The 17,471-nt window shown below is 40.4% G+C and overlaps 1 long non-coding RNA gene across 3 annotated transcripts; it reads left to right on the top strand.

The window, feature by feature from the left end:
- Window positions 1–2,896: 2,896 nt before the first annotated feature.
- LOC134403525 (uncharacterized) lies at window positions 2,897–14,316 on the top strand. Of its 3 annotated transcripts, XR_010025807.1 has the most exons (6): window positions 2,897–3,523; window positions 5,261–5,434; window positions 7,364–7,406; window positions 9,415–9,493; window positions 12,143–12,341; window positions 13,605–14,316. It is a non-coding gene; the product is annotated as an uncharacterized LOC134403525 (long non-coding RNA). The 3 variants fall into 3 exon arrangements; XR_010025808.1 differs by lacking the exon at window positions 5,261–5,434; XR_010025806.1 differs by lacking the exon at window positions 2,897–3,523 and having other exon boundaries at window positions 4,837–5,434.
- The last annotated feature ends 3,155 nt before the right edge of the window (window positions 14,317–17,471 follow it).

Below are 17,471 nucleotides of genomic sequence, written 5' to 3'. Positions count from 1 at the left end.
GGAGATAACACCATTTTTCCAAATACAGGATGAACAGAATGGCATCATCTTCCATGGAGAAAGAGCAATCATACCTGATGCCCTTCAGATAGAAATCATGCACAAAGTGCGTTCATCACATCTGGGGATTGAAAGGTGTCTATGAGAGGCCAGGGAATGGCCAGAAATGAATGAGCAACCCAAGACATTCATGGGGAAATGTGAAGTGTGCAGATCCTTGGAAGGCTGCCAACCCAAAGAAACACTATTAGAATATGATATTCCAGAGAGACCTTGGGAAAAAGAAGGCATGGGTTTCTTTAGCTGGGTAGAGAAGGAATACATGATCATTGTAGATTACTTTTCAAATTGTGGGGAGATATAACACTTATTAGATATCTCTGCTAGAACAGTCATACATAAGATAAAAGTCCACTTTGCACAATATGGGATATCAGACACTATATGTTCACATAATGGGGCCCAGTTTCTTGCAGCAGAATTCCAGAAGTTTAACAGGACTGGCATTTTGAACACACCACTTCATCACCTGGGTATTCTCAAAGTAATAGCAAAGTAAAATCTGCAGTAAAAACTGTTAAACTCTTGAAAAAAGCAAAAGCATAATGGGCAGATCCATATCTAAACTTCTAGATCATCATAACACTCCATCCCGAGGCCTAAACTCAAGTCCGGAACAAAGGTTAATGAGTCAAAGAACAAAGACACTTTTACCAACATTTGGGAGGCTATTAGAACCAAGGGTTTCAGGAATATCCCTTGGTGAACTGAGGAGATAGCAGCAACAGAGGCTCTATATTGCAACTGATCAGCCAGAGATCTTCAAGGTCTAGAGCCAGGGGACACAGTGGGAGTCCAACCCTTAACAGAACACAGTCTGGCACAAGGCAACAGTAATTCAACATGACAGCCCACTATCATATCAGGTACAGATGGTGAGATGTAACAGAAGACATCTAAGGGACACAGTAGAAGAATCAAGTGATGCCATGAATTGCCAGATCTACACTAAGCAGGATATAACACTTTGAAAATGTTTTGAAAACTGTATAGGGAGTGTTTTCCTGGGCCCAAACACTTGTCACTACTGTTATAAACCATTTTAAAGCAGTAGTGTAGATCCTGCCTCAGGGACAAGCATGTAACCAACAGAGGATCCTGTGGGCTGAGACAAGCAGGGAATCCTGGACTGTCCTCTGGTGTGCTGACCAGGGCACACCAGAGGACAGTCCAGGAGAGATGAATGCAGAAGAAGAGACTGCAGCAAGGTCCTGTGAAGGACAAGGGAGTCTGAAATGGGGTTTGCTCTGTTCTGATTTAATGTTGCTTTTTGTGTCTGCCAGAATGTGTATTTCATTGTGCTTCAAGCTTCGCTGTCCCAGGCTCGGGTGGGAGGGAAGGAGCTGGGAGCGCCTGCCAAGGTCGTCTTCGCCTGGCAACTCCCACTGTAGCACATGGGGATTATCAGAGGTGCTTAGAAGTCAACTTGTTGCAGCTGTGGGAAAGAATGTGGGTCTTGCTCCTGTTGGGAGGGGTCGCCAGAAGCCCAGGAAGGGCATGGATCATGGGGCCAGGTGGCCAAAAAGGGATAAAGTGTCTAGTGCTGGAGAGTCTCCATCTTCTTTGCTGGACGACACGCGTGTCAAGGGAAGATCAGATCCGGGCAGTCAAAGGGAGCTGCTCGGAGTTAGTTAGGTTTTCTTATGTTTTAATGTGTTGGGGTATTGTGGACAAGGTCAGCTGCCGCTGCAGCTGGGTGGTGGAATGGCTGATGGTTTTATTGGGATAATTGCTAGCCTTTTCCCCTCAGCTTCTTTTCTCACTCCTTTCCCCCCACCTCCTTCCCCAACCCTCCCTTTTCCCTTCCGCTTAGCTTTTACCGACCAAGGCCTTACATGTTAGTCTTAGTGGTGTTAATTAACCTGCTTTGGGCCCTAATGTGTGTTTGTGCTTTATTCTTGGAACATCTGGCTCATCCCGGTTGCGGACAGGGAGTCTAGGATGTTTGGTCCAGGAGCTTACCTTGCAGGGACGTCAGGTGGACCCTGACTTCCATTACAGGTCCCACTCAGAGTCTACACGGAAGCAGAATAAAAGATGGCAGCTGAAGGATGTCATCACTGAACCCATGCAAACTGGAAGTAGGCAAATCATTTAGAGACCTGCACACCAGAAAGTCTATGTGAAAAGTACCAGTTTATTTTTATTTTCTTTCAGATACAAAATCTTGGATTCAGTGTGGAGAACGTTAAACGTAAAGCATAAAATGTAAATTCCTATAAAAGTGACTAGGAGCTCCATGAGACAAGCATTTTATTGCACACTCGTTACTGAGCACTCATGGATTTTGGTGGGTCCCTCTCACAACGTCATCTGCCTCCCAAGTACCTCCCATACCTTCTAGCCTTCCTCACGCAACAACAACAAAATCCCAGTAAGTCCAACTTATTTTTAAAGACGGAAGTTGCCGCTATCTCCTTCTGTGTGCAGGAGAAGCAGCAGGATCAAAACACCCCACTGAATGGGCCACATGCACATTGTTTATTTCCTCTTTCAAAAGAGGAAGTAATGAGGGACAAACACGTGGGCGGCGAAGCAACAGTAAGCAAACACGATTTTCCTCCATGTGATGACGCTCTAATTGAAGAGTCACCACTCCATCAGTGGGAGATGAGGAGATAACATACCCATTCTAATTCGAAAGGGAAGGAACTCCTGCCTCTGGTTAAGAAACTGAAGCAATGTAGTTGTTCTAAAATATTGTTTTTGAGTGCTTGTGGTTTTCTTTCTTTTTGTTTTTTATGGCTCAGTTGTTTTGGTTATGGTCCATACTGATGTTTTGGTTGATTATTATGTGTTAATATTTTTAATGGAACTTCTTTTTAGCTGTTTTATATTTGCAGTGGCAATTAATTATTTTGTTATAAGTTGCCTTGGCTCTTTTTAAAGAGGAGGAGGAGGAGGAGGAGGAGGAGGATGTCTTCCCAGGATAGAAGCTACTACAGCAATTTACAATCTTGTATCCTGGTCCTAAACATACATTTCAATGGAACTTCATTTCTAGTGAATGTGTTTATGTTCTAAGCAGTTGGTCTTGTAGCATGTGTATTGGCAATAGCAGTGCAGTTGTGGCTGTGCTGCCGGAAGATAAATGGGGCTTGAGGAATGCTGAACAGTGCCAGCCAAATTCTGCAGATCCGTCTGTTGTTTAAGGTTGTAACACGGCAGAACCTGGGGGAAGGAGCTAGCTGGCGATTGTGAGTATTGTGTGGATCAAGGAACAAGATCTGTTCAGTTCTGTCAGTCAACAGTCTTTTCCAGAAGATGACCTATTGAACATTTCCAGGAATAGCTGTGCCAAGCTTGTCAACTGCTTTCTTGGAAATACACTCAAGAAAAATGGCTCCAGGCCAACTGCGATGTACAGAAATCCCGGACTGGATCGAGGGCTATACTTAGATGAGGAGATAGCTGATTTTCACAGCTGCTGTTTTGTGATTTGGAGCTTTTAGGGATTAATAGAGTAAGTATTATGCTTAAAATCCTTTTTATAGAAAGTTCATAATTACTATTGATGGTGAATAGTAGAAAGGGAATTAAACAAGGTACATTGTTTTATTTACTGTAGTGGGTCATGGAGGTTTTTGTCATAGGCATAGGATGAAGGTAAGGGAAACATTCTTCCCAAAATGAGGAGGACTGAATTGTTTTTCCCACCATGCCATCCAAATTGAATTTAGGGAAATAATATACTTTAGGATTTGCTTCAATGTAAAAAATATAGGATATTATTCTAATTAAACTATAATAATCTTCCTCACTAATAATCTTCCTTTTTAGGAAAGCATTCAATTTGTAATTTTTAAAATTCTGTTTTAATCTGTCTTTTGCATATCTTATTTATTTGTTTTATTTAAACTGAACTTAAATAAATAAAATATAAAATATATTATCTGCTGGTGTTTTGTGTTTTAATGTTTAGTGGACTTTATTTTAAATTGTATGGATGTTTTTAATTGCTAAATTTATGATCTCTGTTGAACTCCCCAAGAGAAAAGACAAAGTCACATTCTTTAAAATGAAAATAAACTCTAATTTCATTTAAAAGATTTTTAGGCTGTCTTTTAGTAGATCTATCAGCAAAATAATGATAAAGATAAACACAAAGCAGAGCAATAGCACAACAAATTCAGCATGAAACAGCAGAGTAGATAAAATCACCACACATCCGAATGATATTATATACTAAAAAAATAAAATAAAGGAAAACAAAACCTGGACATATTAAAAAGCCTGGACAGATCATTGTTTGCTTGTTGTTGTTGTTTTTACCCCTCACTAGATGTACATATTCGTCTGTGTGGAAGCAAGGAAATAAAGGAGGAGGAATGGACACAGAGCAAGAACACATAAATGGGAAGGAACATAGAAAGTTGTCTTATACTGAGTCAGTTCATTGGTTCATCTAGCTCAATATTGTCTACACCAGTGGTCTTCAACTGGTGGGTTGCGATCCAAAAGTGGGTCACAGATCAGTCCAGATGGGTCACAGAAAAGCTGTTGCTGCCATATTGTGAAAGTGGGTCCCATGTTGTAGGTTGGGATTCCGAAGTGGATCTCGGGTCTGGACCAGTTGAAGACCACTGACCTACGCTAATTAGCAGTGTCACTCCTGAGTTTCAGAGAGAGGTCTTTCCTAGTATTACGTGGACATCCTAGAGACTGAACCTGGGACCCTCTGCATGCAAAGCAAGTGCTCTACCACCGAGCAGCAGTTCCTGGCAAATTTTTAATGTTAGAAAAGCTCTCAATCATTATGACACAGCAAAGGTGTATTACTAGCAACAGAGCTCAAAGCCAAGGAAGTTACTGCTAACATCAACTCCAAACAGTGGCAATAACATACATTTATGTAACATTTTGCAGAAGGGTGGCTGAGTTTCTTGCATCTGGTGAACTGGATTTAAGTTCATGCAAGTGTCTGTCTGCCATAATAACTGTGTTAGTCTTTAAGGTGTGCGAAGGCACTTTTCATATTTATGTGGTCTTGTGAGTTTGCTTTTGTTGTCATATCATGTGTTTAGCCTACATTGTTTTCCTGTGCCCTTGATTTTACTCAGTGCAATTGTGTAGCTCCTGGAGTATGGCAAATACGTGCACTCCATTGCCATCACCGGGGGACTCCTCAAGATGCTGTGGGGGTTGTAACTAAAACATCTGGTTCTGAAAACACAAGTATGCCACCCTGCTTTTCCCTCAGGAAAACTGTTATTCAAATAAGTTCTTGGAACCTGAAGCAGGGAAGGAAATTTTGGTGAGCATATTTCTGCCTGCTCCAAGTGAAGTGAATGGGGAAGCCCTTGCAGAAGGGAGAGGTCCCTGTTGTGCATTTGAGCTACTGCACCCACAAGAAGTTATGAAGAGTTTAAGAAAGGTTTGAAAAACTTTCTTTTTGAATAGAGGGGGTTGGCTGGCTGTTCCTGAGATAAAGCATGCTGATGGTTTTTGTGGTGGTCATGATACATTTTATATGGGTTTTTAAGGGTTTATTGTTATATTCTTTTAATTTCAGTTAAGGTCTTTTATTAGAATTATTGTATTTATTCCATTTTTTAAAAAACACCTGACCTATTTTAACTCAAGTACAGTGCTTTGTTAGAAAGTGCTATATTATCATTATATTATTATTATTATTATTATTATTATTATTATTATTATTATTATTATTGAATCTCAAGATTGAGTGCACACTAATTATGGCCAAAGAATCTCATGAATATAGCAAGAGGACCAGATTTGCAACTGGTTTGAAACTTTAAGCTTAGTTATAAGCATCCTAGCTTTCCTGATGCAAGTCATTCAGGAGGTTATTTAGATGGGTGGTATATAACAGTCTACACAGGGTTTGGGTACACATAGCCTGCAGGGCTTTTGTATGACCCACCACCACGGCAGAAATTCAGTAGCGCAGCAGCTCAAAGCTACAAGTTCAACCGCAGCTTTTAAAGCTCAACTAAAAACTTTTCTTTTTCCTAAAGCTTTAAAACTTGATGTTGTGCAGACTTCTACTGTTACTTTCTACTGTTAGTTTTACCCTACCCTGTGCCTGTGCCTGCTTACCCTACCCTGTACCTGTTTGCATTCTCTTCCCCTCCTTATTGTTTTACTATGATTTTATTAGATTGTAAGCCTATGCGGCAGGGTCTTGCTATTTACTGTTTTACTCTGTACAGCACCATGTACACTGATGGTGCTATATAAATAAATAAATAAATAATAATAATAATAATAATAATAATAATAATAATAATAATAAGGCAAGCCATGGCAAATGGGTTGACTTGGCCACAATGGCAGAATGGTATGATTCTCATGCCATCATGAGAATCATACAAAAACATTGACATGTGGTCAGTCATCTTCCGGGTTGCAACAACAGTCCACAATTAGGATTAAGGAGAACTAAAAATGTAAGAGATCAATTGGTACATTCTGATATTGATCCCCCTAAACCACTAGGAGAAACTAGGGGACACTTTTGATGTAGTGGGTGCACTGTGTGTACCTTATCTATACAAACAAAGGCTTTTCAACATCCTTCAGACAATCAGAGGTTTGTGTTGTGCCATTTTTCTTATTGTTTGACCAGATAATATATTTACATTATCATCTGCCCATGTAAGCTGATATATTTTGGTAAAACAACATGCAGCATTCGCACACAGATTATTGAACATAGCTCTAAATTAAAGCACCGTGTTGTGGAAGCACCATCCTGATGAGTTTAGATTCCTGGTCATTGATAGAATTTATCCTCACAGCTACAATTGGTGTGATCATTATAATTGACTTCTGAGAAGGGAGACAGAATGGATTTTCCAACTAAATGCTGTGCAGTCCAATGATCTAAACACCAGCTTAGAATATTCATCCTATTTGGGCTAATTATCATCTGTTTTCACTTCATTTATTTGCCCTTAAAGAAAACAATATAAAGCGTCCTTGAGTCTTTAATGATGACAGCTGGTCAAAAACTCACTGCTTCTGGAGATTTGTGTCTTTTTGGCTGGGGATCCAAGGTTTGGGGATTTGCTATTCCTTTTACTTATGACAACATTATTCTTGAAAATGAATAATATATATTTTTACACTCGATCCTTTTTTGGAGGACTTAAAAGCCTTGTTGAAATTTGAGGAATAAAACTCTTCAAATCCTCTTCTTTCCCCAACCATAAGCAACATTAAGCTAGTGAGTAAGATTGGCATTATAGCTGACATATATTAACATTCTGGTTGTGTAACCTCCACTTTGGGTTTTTTATGTAATTCTCATTTTATTTTATTTTCAAATTATGTTTTTCAGGTTGTGATATTCTGATCCCGACAAAGCAGTTGTTGTGAAACAGGTAGAAATAAAACCGGAGGCCTATAGCTTAACCATTCAGTTATCACTCTGTTATTGTAAACTATTTGAGTTTGGTACTGTTAACAATTTGTTTGGTTAAGCTTGATTATTGTTATATAAAAAGTTTGCTCACTCATGATCAATTTGTTTAGTTATGCTTGATAATTGTTATAGAAAATGTTTGCTCACTTATGATAAATTTATATAAAGTGTTTGTTTACCACCCCAGTTGCTTTGATTTTTATTTAATATTTTAGCAGTTGTGTGCTGATTATTTATTTATTTATTTAAAACATTTATATCCCACCCTATATCAATAAGATCTCAGGGCGGTGTACAGATAAAAGCATACAGTATAAAACAGTAAATATACACAGCTAAAAACAATTAAACCATAAACCAAGTTAAAATAATATATAATTTAAAAGCAGTAAAACTATTAAAACAGTTAAAACAATGTGCCAACCATTTTTTGTTTAAAAAGCCATTTTGTTAAAAAGCATTTTTCCATTTTGTCACCCCTGGTTTACAACACAGACCCTGCTCTAGTGTCTGAGCAAAGGTATACAAAAGGAAATAAAGAAAGTGTTTGAACTTTACTCGGTGAAATCCAAACTCACAATAAACAAACTCACCTTTTCAGTGGTGGCTCCCCAATTATGGAATAATCTCCCCGACGAGGCTCACCAGGCGCCAACATTATTATCTTTTCAGCGCGAAGTTAAGACCTTTCTCTTCTCCCAGGCAGTTAACAACATGGGCTGAGTTTGTTTGTTTCTAACTGACCCCAGAATAGCTGTTTGCGGGGCAGATGCAAGAATAAAGAGATGACACACAGAACTTTGGGTTTAAACAGGGGCCGCATTTATTCAAGATCTGCAAAAGGGGGGTAATCCTAATGGGCATCCAGCCTGGCCTGCACACAGGCCTTGCTACTATGTAAGGGCAAGCATTCTTGTCCAGGGGGTTGGCGCTGCATCTTTCGCCCTCCTACTGGCCGTCTCCCTTAGGGGGTAGGGAGACCTTCCATTGTCACCCCCCAACCCAGGCCACTAGGCTCAAGGTGGGGTGAGAAAGGTCCGCCTCAGAGGTAATCCTTATCTCCCAGCCCTACCACAAGGCTCAACACTGGGAGCCGTCGGGAATTACCTGTCACTGAAAACAGTGCCTCTGAATGCTCACCATTCCAATCCGTCTGGATGCCCGTTCCTACCTGCCATGGCGGGCATCAAGCCACTTGATTAGTCGCTCCACCCCCAGCTAAAATTATGGTTTTCAAACCCCTTTGCAGATCTTCTAGAAATAAATCATTACCTATGTCGGACAAATGGACACCATCCTGCCTGTATAGCTCCCTCCTGGTTAGCTTGATCTCAGGATGAATTATGCTGAAGTCTCCATGCTTAAGTAGATCGTGAAAGATCTCACTATTAACTCTTCTCCGGGCTCTCTCCATTGACTTGCGGTCACAACCTGAACGCCAAGTGAATCTGGGTAACACGCATGACCAGATTATTATTACACCAGGCCAGCGCTTGTCACTCCACCCAGCCCAGTGGCGCCAAACCCAAATGCCCAATCACCCTTGGGCATACCTCTTCCCTTGCCCTGCCCGCAAACCTCTCCACATGCCCAGGCTTTGCCGGGCATGGCAGAATGATCCTTTTACAAGGATAATGTTGATTTTATGCTTTTTATGTTTTAAAGTTTTGTATATTTGTTTTTAATGTTTATTGTTTTTAACTTTTGTAAACCACCCAGAGAGTCTTGGCAATGGGGCAGTATATAAATGCATTAAATAAATAAATAAATAAATAAATAAATAAGCAAGCAAGCAAAAAATCACTTGTCTTGTAGCTCTCGCTTCCTGGCCAGGAGAATGCAGGCCTACACAGTCCCTTAAGGTTTGTGAACTCCAAAGACCACCTATTCCAAGAAAGTCGTCTTTGAAAGTCAGCCAAATGGACTGTCGATCAACATGACATTTTTCATATTATATTTCTTCGCAGTAATCACTCCAAAGTGGAGGAAGATGCTCAGAGATATGGAAGGCAGCAGCTTTGATTAATTCCTGGAACGGGTAATGTGGTGAGGCTGATACTTCCCAGGGGCTTAGCAATAAGAGTTGTGGAATTTCCTTTTCAAAGTGTTTTTACATTTCAAAGCATTTTCAGACAACACAGATCTGCAACATGTGATTATTTTAAATGGTGGACTCTTGCTAGTAAAGTCTGGTTCTTATTACAACCCATTGAATATGACATTTTCTTATCCAATAAACTAAAGCATTTGGGGAGTGGAGGAAAATTGTTGGGTACACCCAAACCCTGATTTGATAAGTCTTTGCTTGATGTAGTTATAATGTGACTGAACATTCCTTGGAAATTCAAGCATTGTATTTTCTTTTGACTATCCATAGCCTTTAAAAAAAAAATACTACGTGCAGTGATGTGTTTGCAATGGGGTTCTGTGAATATCAATTCCATCTCTATCAGGTAAAGGTGAGTGAAATCTCCATTTCAATGGTTTGTATTGTAAAGAAACGGCTGCCACCACATGAGAGCACATTCAAACTAAACATTCTTCAAGCAAAACCAGAAAGTCAAGCAGCATGTCAGTTGGTGGTATTATTTGAGTTTCATTACTTAAGTGAATTCCTGCATGCTGTCCATGTTATAGAAATGTTCTTGAGATTGGTAAAGCCTAAGACTCACACTGCACAATGAGGCTCTTGTTCCTTAGGCCAGTGGTCTTCAACTGGTCCAGATCTGAGACCTACCTTGGACTCCCACCCTGCAAAATGGGAACTGCATTCACAATTGCCCAACATGGCAGCAACAGCTTTGTCGCAACCAATCTGGACTGATCTCATTATCAACTTTTGGGTCACAATCCACCAGTTGAAAACCACTGCCTTAGGCCATTGGATGGGGTCAGTGTTCTTTCCCCTGACTTCGGCAGGCCAGGAAACTCTCAGTTGGAGCAGAATATTCTTTCTGGCAGGGAGGAGGAAGCGAGCTCTCTGCAACTGCTACTTCTTTGGTCAATTGATAGGCCAGGTTGGTTTCCTCCTTGGCTTGATGCTGTCCTGGGGCCAATCTTACAAGTGATTTAGTGCAGAAGGGAAGCACTTTGAGGTCATTTGTGACACGTAATATCATTGCCAATCTGCAGCAACCTTGCAGATTCCCTCAGGAAAAGGCCATTTTGTCCGGGTTTTTTCCTTAATGCAGCTGCTCCTAAGCTGTTCAGCTGCTGTGTGTCTCATTTTTCCAGCCTCCTAGTAGCCCTAAGTCCCATGGCTGATGGCAGAAGCCAGAGTGTGCTTCCCTTCTTTCTATATGGGAATAATATAGAAATCCCAGTGTAGGGATTTAATCTTATGTGAAGTAGGCCTCAGATGGCTGCTTTTTGTACTTCCATTTTAATACAGAACAGGTTCATGTATTAATTTGCCTGGCTTTGCTTAATAACAACCTATCTGAAACTCCCATAATATTGTCATTGAAGAAGTTATTTTCTTGCTTCAAGTGATTCTCCTCTCTCTCCTAAGTTAGTGCTTCAGAACATTATATTATTCATAATACCAGAGATTAATGAGTGGTCTTCTTTTATTTTATTTTTTAAAAAACAACCTTTAGCTTCCTCATCTACCTTGATCACAATATAATTTGCTTTTCAGGAAAAATAATAATTTGTGGAACAAGTGGTAATTGGATAGCAGCTTTTACTCTAGTCTAGTGATTATTAATTTTCCACTGCTGAATGTTCTCTTTTGTGAGCCATAATATGAGATGTCAATAAAAACTGTATTGGCTTCCAGAACCATTATACAATCATACAGTGTCTGAAATGTCTAAAAAGCAACTGTCCAGATTCTGGAGACAGTCTAGCAATAAAAGAGGTGGCTGTCACAGTGTGTGTAGAACTGACAAACAGCAAGGCAAACAACGTCATAGGAAGCACACTTCAGGCTTTGGAATTCCCTTTTTAATTTTTGTTATATATTGTAACCTCTTAACGCCTATTAAAGTTTGGACATGGAGCCAGAGGCATCTATGATGAAACATAATTTGTCTGAAATTCGATTATACCATCTGCAGACATGAAGATGGTATAATGTACTGGGGAAAGTGATCTAATGCTCCTTACTCCCAGCTGAGCAGCTCATCATAAGGTACCCCACACTTCCACTGTGGTGGCTTTCTATCCTTATTATTATTACATATTTATATCGTGTTATTAGTGTGCATGATGCTTTCGGACTAGAAGATGGCAGGTGTCTAACCCAAAGAAATCGAAACTCTGTAATGGCCAACTCCCAGAGATGGTAGAGGGCCACCACCTACCCTTAGAACGTCCTAGTCTTTTCTTCTTATTATTTGTTACATGTGATCCTCATAATGTTCCCATTGTTTCAGGAGCAGAATGACAGTTCTCTTTCTGCCCACACAAAAATAGGTCTGCAGCCATTTTGTTTGTAGGTTTATAGCACTCCACAACCATTCTGAGAACCTGTGGGGTGTTTTTACAATTTGCAAAACAATATAGGGAGCAAAGGTGCAGGAAATAGCCAAGCAGAACCTGTTTTGTGGGCAACTTGCTCCTTCTCTGTGTCTGGCTGGTTTAAACACAGACTAGACTGCTGTCTTTCGCCTTCACACTGATTGTGCTGCTCTCCGAAGCTGATCCTCATCCTTATGTCTAATGTAAAGTGAATTCTTAATCTGCTTGCAGGCTTCCGTTATATGAAAACTGAAAGGAAAATGCTTCTCTGATTCATGGCACTAGGAATTTGGAATATCCTTAGTGACTTCAAAGAAATTGTTTTTGATGAATACTACTGTAAATGAAACCAGACCATGGAGGAGTCTCAACAATGCCCCCATGAAGATGTTTGATGTGGGAACATTTTGAAGTGGAGAAGTAAATCTAGGTAAAAAGATGGAATGTTGACAGATGACTGGAGTGGTCACGTTTGCAGCCATGGAGCGTCTGGTATCTGGATTCTGATGTGCTGTACATCGGAATATGGAAGGATCTGGAATTAATAGGAAAGAAGTTATATCTGATGACACTATGATTTTTTTCTTAATTTCTGTATTAGGCTCCTGCCTCTGACACACAATCACACCAACACACACATACATTTCCCTTCTCTTTGCAATTGTTTGCCCCTTTCTCTCTTTCTCCTCTCCCTTTTCACATACGATTTTTTTTTAAAAAAAAGGGCGGCCCTGAGCAAAAGAGTCAATACCAAACACACTTGATGTTAAGAGCCAAGCTGGTTCAGACCAAAGGTCCATCTAGTCCAGCACTCTGTTCAAACAGTAGCCAACAAATGGCTTCCTTGACCAGAATGTTGCAACCATTGTCTTAATGCCTGTTGGTCTATCTACCTTTTGTGTTATATTCACTTTTTAAAAAACCTCTCCAACCTTTTCCTTGCCTCTCATTTTACTTCCCTTAATATATACATTCTAAAATATTGTTACCTTCTCCCCACTGTTCCAATAGTCTGACACATTATAAGGCAGCTTCATATGTTCCTAAAGATGTGTGTGGCTCCCGCACTCATCTGGACCTTCAACTATGGTTTAAGTATTGTTACATGTTGGGACAAACCCTAACCTTTTCCCCTCCCTTCTAGAATATACTGTATCTATGAATAAATACACTCAGTTTGAAATTGGAGTTGATTTAGTTCTTTTGCCTAGCCTGAGGTTACTCCCCATGCCAGATTATTTGGCATACATTTCACAAAGGTTTAAAGGAAGCTTTGAAAGAGGGGCCTATCTTCACCTTTCCTAGGTACAAACCAAAGCCTGGATTATCCACAAGTTCAAGCTAAGGGTTATTATTAATCACTTGAGTGATAGCATACCTATCTTTGAAATATACATCAAAGGTGTCTTGTAGCCTGTCACAGGAATGGAGGTGCTCATTCCTCACTTTCCCAAGCAGTGTGGAAGTTCAGCGGGGTGGGGTGGCGTGGGGAGGGGAGTTTCCTGTGGAAGAAGGTTACTGGAGGCAAATGGCATTCTGTAATATTTGCATTTCTTTACAAATATACAAGTTGAGACATATCGCTTAAACATTCCAATAGAGACTGTACATCAAATCTCCTCAATTTGGAGAGTCCAAACACTCAGCTCTCTCTGATCAAAGGCTTCTGCCTGTCTCTTTTGTTTCCTTTCAGAGACACCCAGCTTGCCCCCTCCCTCTGGCTGGAGAGGTGGTGGTTAAGATGAGTCATTTTCTGAAGGCAGGGCTCAGTGAGCAGAAGGTGGATCGGGCTCTGTGGTAGATCTTTGGGATACATTGATGAGGATTTCTGTCTCCCAGCTGTTTAACTGTGGCAAGAAGATGCCCCCCACACCAAGATAGTTACACTACTAAAATGAAGAAGGCTGGGTTGGTGGGGGATATAACCACGAGTGGATTTTGTGGGAAAGGACTGTGACAGTTCAGTTTTGGTACTCAGAACAAGTTCCTGGGCTCAGAATTCTTTATTCCTGGCTCTGTTTGATGGATCATAGAGTCCTGGTAAAAGACAAAGTAGATCCTGTATATCAACACTACTAGCACCATTAAAGCTCTCCTGCCCAAGTCCCCCAAACTTACAACCATATACTTCCTGCCCTCAGGGGTAGCTGGGGTAATAATGATAGCCAACAGTTTTGTGGCATTTAAAATACTAAGAAATGTATTATAGCTTGGCATAAGCTTGTGAAAGCCAGAACATATCCCATCGGATGCATGAAGTAATTTGCTAAGCTGGAAGGATATACTCGTATGATTACAGATTATTATTATTATTTTCACAGATTATGCCAAAAGGCCAAGAAAATTTCCCGTCTTCATTTTTAAGCCTTAACTATTCTGACAAATGGAGTAAATTAAAATATTCCCTTGCCACAGTTTTGTGATTTATTGGTGTTAATTTACACTCATCATTACTATGTAGTTTGCCAGAGGCTATATTACATAACACGGTATGCCTTAACTGTAGTATTGGAAAAACAAACAAAAGGAAGAACTTTGTATTGAAAGAATGACAGGATGTATAAATACTATCACAAAATGAATTCTCCACATAAGCGCAAGGTATTATAAAGGTAATACTCTGTAAATTGTCTCCTGTTTTTATGAAGTCATTATGAAGTGTAGGAGGGACAAAGAAGCTATCTTTACCTCACACAATTTCATTCATTTGAAGAAGAGGTATTGTGTAGTTTTGTCAGCAACATACTTCTCAAAAAGATGCAGCTGTACGTCTTTTGTTCTGGTTCTTGGAACTCAGGGTATTTCCAAATGGAGGGATCCTCTTACGAACAATCAAAAGGCAGGGTGCAGCTATTTCATCTTTTTCTGGGAACGTGTTTTTTTTTCTGGCCAGAAAAAAAAGTTAGAAGTTGTTGTGTGAAAACAAGAGTGGGCAAAAAGCCTTGTCTGGAAACACCCACAGTCTGACTTGGATGGTTGAAGGCTTCCTCAGATTTTTAAATGCATAATAGACAAAAGTCTGGCTGCAATATTCTGAACCCATTGAAGTTATGAGAGTTGGCTTGGCCAGATAAAGCAACTTTGTTGGCCAAGGTCTATACAAAATTTGCTTGGAATAAATTAGCTCATCAACCCTTACCAAGCTTCAGAGTTATAAAAAACACAGGATTGCCTCCATCTTTAGTGTAACAAGTCTGATTCATTTCAATGGTTCTAATCTAAGTAGGACTAACATTGTATATAACCAATGCTTGTCCCAAAGCATGAGATGGATTGTGTGTAGTAAAGGGTCTAAGAGCATCCTCCAAGTAAAGGAAGGAACAATTTTTCAGAACAGGTCCATACTTGAACATAGAAAGATTTTCAAAAATGGCAGGTTTCCAACAAGTGGCCCCAACCTTCAGTTAACTTGTTTAGATAAAAATGTCTTTTATGAAGATCTTACTTTATAAAGTAACCAACAATGACTTTAAGCTCTGGTGCATAGGTGGTCAAAGGAGAGATCATTTGCTCATTTTTTTATATCAAAGTATCACAAGATACTTCCTGATGTTTGTGTGTGTTCGTTTGCAAAGCTAATTGAAAAGATACAGTCTCTATTGACATTATGCAGTGCTATATGGCCATTTTAACTTTAATAATAGTAACAGCCTAAAAGTCTTATTGATCTGAAAAAGATATTTAAGTATTAGTTCTAGGCTGGATGAAATATTATAAACAGTTATAAGGCTGCCTGCAGTAAGTGAATTACTTGTGGTTTTTACAGTAATAGTGCTTTCAGTCATGTTCCATTGCTGGAATTAAAACCATGCATAGAATTGTTAGATGAGCTTTCATCCACCATTTCTGTCTACAATTTATTTTGGTTCCTTGACTTTTAAAGAGTTGGTGTAGCAAAAGCAATAGAGGAGATGTGATTGCAGTTCCCTTTCCTGCTATTACTAAACCACAGATTAGACTATTTAGGTGACTATCAGTGACAAATTACCATGGGCTCCTCTAAACGTATGATTTATTCCATGCTCATGATTGGCCACTCACAGAAGTTTCTGGGTCCATTATATGATGTCATCAACTATCAACCACAGTATGCCTTGGAACTCCCATTATGAAAAGAACCACTTTTAAAGTGGTAATATCTAGGAAAAAGCAGATCTTCCGCCACTAGATGATGCTGTCTGAAAGGAAGTGAACGGAGGGGAAAAAGTACATGGTCACTCCTCTCAGCCCATGTAATGCAGCCCATAAGAGTCACACCAAAGAACCAGGAAGCACAAAAGCCCTGGATAAGCAACACAATTTCCCTTAATGTAGAGATGCTGTGTGTGACGGGGGTAGTGTGGTGGATCTGGGGAGGGTTATTTGTTTTGGAGACTGGGAAATTAACCACTTCTCATAATCAAGTCATCATTATGAATATCTAACTTAAATTTACATCAGCAGATTCATGCAACACGACTGGGCTGCAATCCAGTGCAGAATTAGGGCGCCCTTAAGAAAGCCTCTTGACTCCATTAGGCCTAGCTCCACCTAAGTCTGCATAGTATAAGACCAGTGTAACTCCTATGTCATTTGGGTAGTGAATCAACTCTGGGCTTCAGTCAGAACCAGTCAGAAATCTAAAGGAGTTATCCAAGCTGCTGAATCCATTTTCCATGGGCAGGACTTTGGATAGCTCCTTTAGAGTTCTGGCTGAAAATCAGAGCATATTCACTGCCCCACTGACATAGCAGATACCAGCCTCCACTGGGTCAGGCTGAAACTCACCAGATAAAGTTTTTAAAACAATTTTCTTTAAAGTGAATTTAACGAGTAGCAGCTGCATTTCCTCTGAAACAACACAAAGAGTCAAAACAGCCCCCAACCCCACCAATATACTGAAGCTACTACTGTTTAGAATTCTTATAGATATTTGGCAGGGTCTTTATAACTCGTGGGGTCTTTGTTCAAACAGCTATCTCCCCTTTATTTATTTATTTTATTTAAAACATTTCTTGGCTGCCTTTCAGGGCAAAATCCCTCAAAAAGCGGCTTACAACAATAAAATACACAAAATATTAAAAGCAATAAAATATTTAAAATATTAGAAGCAATAAAACAGCAACTAAAACAATAAAACCAACAATAAGGTGATCTAGTAGAATCAGGCTGTATGTCTACAAACATCCAGGGCCACAATGCAGGAAGACAGTAAGAGAAGCACACATACAGTGTTCTATGCAATTGCTCTGAAGTAATACCATTTAGGGCCAAAGTAGGTGATAACTAGGGGTGTGCACGGACCCCCCGCTCCACCCCGCGGGCCGATCCGAAAATTTCGGATTGGCCCGCTCCGCCCCTCTTCGCCACGGAGCTCCGGCTCCGAATCGGAGCTCCGCAGTGGAGGGGAGTGGCGCCAGGTAAGGCCGGGAGAGGAAGGCGGGGGGGTTACCGGGCCCTGCCGCCGTCGCTGCCCGTGCGGCGACGGTGGCAGAGCCCGGTAAGGGACCAAGGGGCAGGGGGGCCTTACTTGCGTCCATCCGCAGTCCGTTGGCTTCTTCAATTGAGCCCGCGGTTCAAC

This window comes from Elgaria multicarinata, chromosome 9 (genome assembly GCF_023053635.1).
Source record: "Elgaria multicarinata webbii isolate HBS135686 ecotype San Diego chromosome 9, rElgMul1.1.pri, whole genome shotgun sequence".
Taxonomy (NCBI): Eukaryota; Metazoa; Chordata; class Lepidosauria; order Squamata; family Anguidae; genus Elgaria; species Elgaria multicarinata.
This window is presented reverse-complemented; position numbering and strand designations above follow the sequence as displayed.